This window comes from Molothrus aeneus, unplaced genomic scaffold (assembly GCF_037042795.1).
Source record: "Molothrus aeneus isolate 106 unplaced genomic scaffold, BPBGC_Maene_1.0 scaffold_44, whole genome shotgun sequence".
NCBI classification, from domain to species: Eukaryota; Metazoa; Chordata; class Aves; order Passeriformes; family Icteridae; genus Molothrus; species Molothrus aeneus.
The window spans coordinates 888499-895280 of NW_027099111.1; positions in this window are offsets into that span (position 1 = coordinate 888499).

Sequence of the window (6782 nt, forward strand, 5' to 3'; positions counted from 1 at the left end):
CTGACACCTATGCTTACATGTCTTGAATTTTGGACACAAAGTTCATCTTTCACCCTTGGGCTTCAGGGGCAGAATGACAGTTCTTTTGCATACAAAGGAAAGCAGGCAACTCAAGTGTCTTAGGTGCAGATTAAACATGACCCATGCAAGATCAAGGCTGGACAGAGCGGTCGGTCCGGGCCGCTTTTGTGTACCAGCAGTCTTTGAATGGACCTGCCACTTGCCTTGCTTTGGGCAACCAACCAGTTTCCTTGCCATGCCCTGCTAATTCTCCATTGCTTTGCATTCCCTTGCATACCCATGCCTCACATTTGACCTGCCTGCAGTTTTCCTACAGGGCTTGGCCTTGCCTAGCCCTTCCGGTTACCATCACCTCCTATGCCCAGCCTTGCCTCTAACTTCTGGGACTTGTCTCACCTACCACTCCATTTGCTTTCCCCTCATGGCTTCAGTCTTGCCAACCTGTCCCTTGACTTGCCTACAATTGCCTACACTTGCTTTGCATTGCCTTACCTGCATGGAAGGCAAGGCAAAGAGTGGTAGACAAGGCAAAGCAAAGCCAGGAAGTTATTTGAAGGGCAAGGCAAGGCAGACATAGGCAAGCAAGCAAAGCTAGGGTAGGGTAGGCTAGGAAAACTAGGCATGGTACTGGAGGCAAGGCAAAGCCAAGTGACTTGGAGTGCCTTGCCTTGCTTGGGAAGTAAAAGATAGGGTGGCAATGTTGGTAGGGCTGATGATAAGGTATCGTGGGAAGGTATAGTACAGCAAGACATTTCTGTCCTGGTCCTTTCTGTGTAGGAGCCATTGTTGGACAGAGTCAGTACCGGACGTGGTATGCAACTTTTGCTCGGTAAGTTCCTGAAGGAGAACAGCAATGCTTTCTCATGGGAAGGAAAGAACTTAGCCCCAGTGTTGGAGGTGCAGATAAGAAGCTGTGTCGTGCAGCTTAAGGGCGGCAGCAACTTTCTATCCTGGCATATTTGGTTTGGAAGCACTGACTCAATTTGTACAATCATGGAGTCGGTATCCATCTTTGGAAGGCAGTCTCCTTCCTGAAAGAATCCATTTGGCATGTGTTTTCCACTTTCTCAAGGCAGCCTTCTTGAAATTCTGCCAGCACGCTTCTTTTGGACAAGGTAAAGAGCTGCGCTGGGTCTTGGTGTGCAGCCTAGCTAGTGCCCCGCACAGGTAATGCCCAATAACAGTGGTCTGACACCTTTGTAGAGGATCAGGCCCTGGATGCTTTGGATTTTGGAGGAGGGGATGCCATTTCTTTTGAGATGGGCTTCTAGTTCCTCCTCCCTTTGGCAAAGTTTGGGTGGCCACTTTGGGTGGTCTCAGTGAATTGAAAGGCTTTTCCCAATAGGCAGTTCTCTGGGTTAGAGTTGTTGAACTGTCAGTGGGAATGCAGAGGCCAGGCCAGGCCTCTGCAGGACAGGTTTTTGTCCCTTGTAGCTTTAGGGACTGTGTGAGCAGTCCCTGGTGCCATCCCATTTGGATCCTGACTCTGAGAGATTGAAGGCTTACGGTGGTACCTAGAGCTGAGAAGGAAAGTGGCGATAGCAGGGTGTGCATTTATAGTTTGATGGGTGCAATTGAAATTGTAGGCAGCAAAGAGCTTTCTCCACCAACAGTTTTGCGAGCTCGGCCGACATTTTCAAGTTTGTTACCAGGCTCTGTGAGAGAGAAAAAGTTTGTTAGGGCAGAAGATCTGGTGTCGGCCTTTGAGTGTGGGGCAAAGAAGAGTATCCACTTGGAAGGGGAAGATCGGTGAAATCTTTTTGTCCTGACACAGTTGATTGGAGAGCAGGGACGTTTCTGACTTGGCTGGGTCCTGGGGGTGGTTGTGAGCTGGGCTCGGTGCGTGTCCTGGTTTTGTGAGTTGACAATGCTGTGGTGTGGTTATTTAGAAGAGCGCTGACAGTGCCCAGGAAAAAGACAAGCACTTTTCTAGCCCAGCCCCGTTCGTGTGGGAGCAGTGTAGGGACAAGAGCTCCGCTGTGGATCCTGGCTCTCGGGTACTGACAGAATGGGATCCTGCATGTAGCAGAGAAGGAAAAAGAATCATTTCATTGTTGGCTGCACAGTTTAGAAGCTTCAAAATAAAAGGCAATTGCAGCATGGCCTCTTCATTTTAGAAAGTTTTCTGGGCCATCAGCTGCTCAACATGTAACTTGCACCCACTGAACTGCATTCAGCTTCCTGGAGATATGCACTTTCCCTCAAGATCTAGGTACCATCTTGCACTCTAATGCTTGAAGATCCCAAACCGCTTCAAAATGTCCAGCGGCAGCTGCTCTCAAAGAAAAAGTCCTACAACAAAAAGGCAGTGCTGGCCATAACGGTCCCTTTGCAGTCTGTCAACCAAACGAAACTTACTAGCGATTCTCACGTACTTTCTCAATGATATATATACGTGCATCAGCACATTCTCTCAAAGTGACAGAGACTATCGCTACAGCCAAGCGTTTTCAGCTGCACTTCTGACTGACAGATGTGCCAGGACAGAAGGCATTTGCCAACCTACCCTCTTTCCTGTGCAACCTGACATTGGCAGCGCAAATATTTTCACATTCTTTCATTGTGGCCATGTCCAAAGCAGCTAAAGATCACACAGGTGGAAGTGTCAAGACAGAAGATGTTCTCAAAGTAACTCCTTTTTTTTCTAAACAGCTTTTAAACTGCGCACAATGCTTTGTATCTTCTTTCCCACATAGACCTGCCCTCACTTTTTCACACTCACATCTTTGTTGCAAACATCCAGCAGCTGTTTGCGTAGAAAAAGGCTCTAGAAATAAAAGCGAGACTTGGGCTGCACCTTCTGCCTGCCCTGTGTAAGCCACATCAAACTCACCAGTGCGCTCTGTCCTTCCCTTTTCCGCTGCAACTACCATTGTGTTCTCTGGATCTCGGAACCTAAAGGTAGGCACATTTGTTTCCACAGAAGGGCCATAGGTAGCAGCACAAATAGCTCTCACTGAACTTTAATCTTTACCACTGCCACCATGAGTTTGGTTGGTAGGCCAGTAGGAGTCATGCTCCTTTTACAGCTGGTATGCGGCAGCCACCAGCCCAGTGCTCTTCGACTCTTGTAACCAATCCTGCTTTTACTCTCCCGGAGGGGATTAGGCATCTGTTTCTCACACAGATCATTGTGGCAGCAGCCAACGGCTCTAGTGCACTGCTTCTGCCAAAAGACACTGGGGCCAGGCACTTACCTTCTCAGCACTACGTAGCCCCGTATTCTGCGTCTCTTGTTGTCCAGATCATACCACAAAGCGTTTCACAGAGAAAAAATGTGCCAGGACAACAAGCTTGGCTGAAGTGTACCCCTGAAACTGGTGGAAGTTTGTATTTGCACCACATTCAAGGGGCAGTCCTCTTTCCTATACAACCTGCAAACTGCTGTCTGTTCGCAGTGCCCTCTGCCCGCTCCTTCTTACCTTGAAGTACCATGCCAAAGAGGGCTCTGTGCTGAGGTCTCAGAAGAAGAGGGAAGCATATGTGTTTGTAAAGTGGACTGTCTGTTAGTCACTTCCCTCTTCAAAGCAGCGTGTTCCATGCCAAGCAGACAACAAAGCAACAAAGGATGAGTGTGACTCTGCATTCAAATCCTGCAATGTTCCCAGAAGTGAATTTCTCTCTTCTAGAGGACTGACTTGTATGAAGTGGCGTGGTTGTTTCCTTCCATTAGAAGGGAAACTCATCTAGCCAGGCTTCATCACCCCCTGCATCTTTTGGGGTAGTTCTTGGAAGAAAATAGATAGCAACTTTTCCACTCCACATGATTCATGTTTCATTCTCTTCCTTCTGTACTTCAGGGAACAAGCTATCAATTCCCTACTCTTTCTATGAAAAGGCATGAAGCTATTAATTAAATTCCCATAGATATAATAAGGAATCAAAGTCTTTTATGCCTGCAAGCAGGCCCTAATGGTATGAAAAGTATGGATTGTCAGGGGTGGAAGAAGATCTGCATGAAAAGGGAGAAAGCCCAGAAGCATGCAGGGATTTTCAGGTATGAAAGGGAAAACGACATTAAATTGTCAAGGGAAAGAAATTGAAAGAGGGAGGAGGGAGAAGGGAGGCGGAGGAGGCAAATGCTGCCTTTGAGGCAGCTGACACAAGGACTGTCGGCCTCATGAGCAAACAAGAAAACCAAATGAAACTTCACAGCAATCTCATCCACAACTCAGTGGACAAATGTGCAAACCCATTTCTTCATTTATTATGTGTCTAATATATATAGAGATGTTCTTCATTCTGACAGAATTTTCAGGGAGCAAGCTAGTGTAAGGCACCTGGAACCAATGGTGTATTGGAAATGGCCAACATGCAGAACACGCTCCATCCTGAACGCTACCACAGCAGAATCACAGGATCATAGAATGGCCGGGGTAGACAAAGACCTTAAAGGCCATCTAGTTCTCTGACATGGGCGGGGACACCTTTTACTTGCTCAGGTTGCTCATCCAGCCTGGCCTTGAACACCAGGTTGGGGTGTCCATAACTTCTCCAGGCTGTCTGTGCCAGTGCTTCACCACCCTCACAGGGAAGAATTTCTTCCGAGTATCTAATTTCAACCTGCCCTCTTTCATTTTGAAGCCATTGCCCATTGTCCTATCTCCAGAGTTCCTAATGAAGAGTCCCTCTCCTGCTTCCCTTCAGATATTGGAAGGTGTTGTGAGGTCTCCATGCAACCTTCTCTTCACCAGGCTAAACAGCCCTCATTCTCTCAGCCTGTGTGTCATGGCTTGACACTGGGACAATGCCAGTGCCCCCATGAGTATACTCTCTCCCTGGTTTCTGCTGTGAGATGTGACCGGGAATAAGCAAAGCAGGCTCCCACTTAGGAAAAAAAAAAATTATTAACTAAACTACAAGGGAAAGGAAGAAAAAAAAAAAAAAAAGAAACACACAAGGAAAATGAAAACTTCACAAATACATCTCCTCCTCCTCCTCCCCAAATTCCCAATACAATACATCCCCCAAATCATCGACTCTTGGTCCAGCACCACTCTTCAGAATACTCAATCCTCAGTTCATCAAGAGGACAAGGAGTCCTTCTTGTGCCAATGGTGACCTCTTCCTTTCATGTCCAGTGCTCTCACCACTGAACACAGACCAGAGCTGCTTCTAGGGTCGACTTTTAAGGATGCTTCGTCCCACTGCAAAAAGGCACAGTCTCAACTTTGGGACATCTGTCCCCTCATATTTTTCACCCCCTGGGGCCGAGGGGTACCCACACCGAACCCTCTTGGTCCTGAGGCATTGCCTCCCCCTAGAATGCAGTCCCTGTATCACAAGGAAACATGGCTCTGTCCATGGCTACACACAAAGAGTCCAGCATAAGCTACTCCATCATCTCTTCCACCTGCATTCTTCTCTATTTCTCTCGTGGCCCATTTCCTCTTAGCTCCTCTATATCTCTCTTCTCATTCAACTCCAGGAGGATTAGCATTTGTAAGGTTTCCATCATCCAAGAAAAGGGTTAAAATCTGAGGCTCTGTCTGTCCAGAACTCCCATGGCTGCCCTGCCAGGCACCTTCTTGCACTCCCCTCTTCTCCTTCTCGGCCGGCCAAGAACAGGCACCAGCTCTCTCTCTGTCTCTCCTGCGGTGGGGGGGGGGGGGGGGGGGGGGGGCTGCCCGATGCCTCTCAGTGCTCCTCCACCCTTCCATCCTGCAGGGGCCTTCACCTCCCTTCTGGCCAGGGCCCCAGCCTACCTCACCGGGCTGAGTGGCTTCCCCTCCCCCGCCCAGCCCGCAGCCAGGCAGGGGAGATCTGAACCTTTCCCTGACCGGAACCCAAGAGAGCCTCCCAGGGGAGAGCCCTGCTTTTAACCCCGTGTTCTCAGAGGCGCATCCAATGTCCCAATGGCCACCTTAGGTGCCAATATTAAAATCTGAACATCCATTGGCCTAACCACAGCATCCCAGAAAACACATTTCCTGTCAAACCACCACACTGTGGGATATGCTCTTGTCCTGAATACTGAACTGCAGTATTGTCTGATGATTTTTTGAATCCTTTGAAGGCATTTTGAATTCTTTTTCAGCCTTAAATTAGACTAAATAGCTTTGATTTGTGGGTATTGAGCAACAGAAATCACTGCCCTGGCTTGCCTTTTTTACAGCTCCTTTCCGTGGGAGACTCGCTGCAAACGTCACAGCTGGTGAGACAGTGGGCACACCATCATTCTGAAAGAGCTTTGCACAGTAAACATAGAGGAGGATTAAATATTGAAATGCAGATGACAGGAGCTGCCCAATGGACTCTGCTGGTGGAAATCAAATACTAGTCTAGTATTTTGAATGCAAACAATTCCTCCCAATGAGGCCAGACAGGCTTGTTTGCCTTTGAATCTGAGCATGTGGACAGTAGTGGATGGTCTACAGGTTGAAAACAGTGTAGATACTTCTCCTTTTTTTCAATAGTGGCTCAGAAACTGAAAAGGCAGCTACAAAATGGTAAATACATCCCTACAGATTCAAAAATGGTTGTTCTTAATTTGCATCTCCACCATAACAACAAATTGTTAGAACTAAAATACAGATGGGAATTTTATAGCTTCTCAGAAATGAAGCAGGAATTGGCCAATGGGCCTTCTCAGAAATGAAGCAGGAATTGGCCAATGGGCCTTAGCAGTAGCTACAAGTTTTTCAGCATGAGGCATCTCAAAAGTGTTTTAACCGTACAGAACTTTTCTGTACTTTTGGCCTTTTAGCTCAAGGATGAATCAAAAAAAAAAAAAAAAAGGAAAAAAAACCCCAAGAAAAATA